Source organism: Buceros rhinoceros, unplaced genomic scaffold (assembly GCF_000710305.1).
Source record: "Buceros rhinoceros silvestris isolate BGI_N320 unplaced genomic scaffold, ASM71030v1 scaffold21909, whole genome shotgun sequence".
Classification (NCBI taxonomy): domain Eukaryota; kingdom Metazoa; phylum Chordata; class Aves; order Bucerotiformes; family Bucerotidae; genus Buceros; species Buceros rhinoceros.
The window spans coordinates 14,738-15,712 of record NW_010430013.1 but is presented as its reverse complement, the minus strand read 5'-3'; the positions used below and the strand labels follow the sequence as shown (position 1 = coordinate 15,712).

At 45.0% G+C, this 975-nt stretch overlaps 1 protein-coding gene across 1 annotated transcript in view; it reads right to left on the bottom strand.

Moving 5' to 3' along the window:
- LOC104499383 (disco-interacting protein 2 homolog B-like) overlaps positions 1 to 975 on the bottom strand; it is a gene marked incomplete at both ends in the record, with an annotated part of 11,281 nt that overhangs the window by 1,233 nt on the left and 9,073 nt on the right. The gene's annotated exons all lie outside the window — the stretch shown is intronic.

Here is a 975-nt window from a genome sequence, read left to right as displayed (position 1 = left end):
CCGGGGGGGGGGGGATGGTACGCAGGGTGGCGGGGAATCTCTCTCGTTTATTGAGCCTCTGAGAGCACGAGGATAGAGCTGGATTCTGAACAGCATCGAACACCTGAAGGACTTTTATACATTTCTTTGAAGAGAGCAATAAAAATTGTGTGTGAGAGCTCCTGTACATTTAGATTAGGTGTTAACACAGGGTGAACGTGGCATCTACCTGGCAAATACAGTCCCATCAGAGATTTAAAACTTCTGTTTAGCATAAAACGCCAATTAGGTGAGATAGCAGCTGTTCTGTGGGTAAAAGCTAAATTGCCTTAATTCGGTACAAAAGGTAACGTGGCTTTCTGCTCGCTCCAATTAAAACCAGCCTCTCTGCTTCAAAGCCACGTTAGTTATGTCGACTACATTTTATGGGCAATTTCCCCAGTTTTCCGTCGCAGAAAACAACTTGCATCCCAGCATATAAACAAACAAAAATAACAGCAATCAAAAAAAAAAAAAAAAAGAAAAAAAAAAAATCAAGTGAAACAGTGAAATCCCCCAGCACTTGTAGGCACTGCTGCCCCAGACCAGTTAAGCGAAAGCAGAGAGCACACAAAGTACAGACATCTCCTCAGCTGCGGGAGCTAAAATCCACAAACACACACAGAGCAAAACCAAACGGGGCAATTTCAAACAGAAGCATCAGCAGCGAGGAGCACCTCAGAGCCTCCACAAACTGAGCCTGGGGTATCCAGATCTGTAGATTTTGCTCTGTCTTCTCAACGCTGGGACGCTCTGTTGAGTCCTCAGACCAGTCAGGGAAGATCTGAGCTACATCTTTACTCTGCTGTCCCCGCTTTTTACTGATGTGCTCATTTGTTCAGGGTATGGCTGGATTTGTTTCTTTTTTCTTTCTTTTTTAATCTAACGCAAACAATAACCCACCAGGGCTCACAGCAAAGTGAGAACGTTAAAGCGCAGCGTTTCCCCCGCCACAGG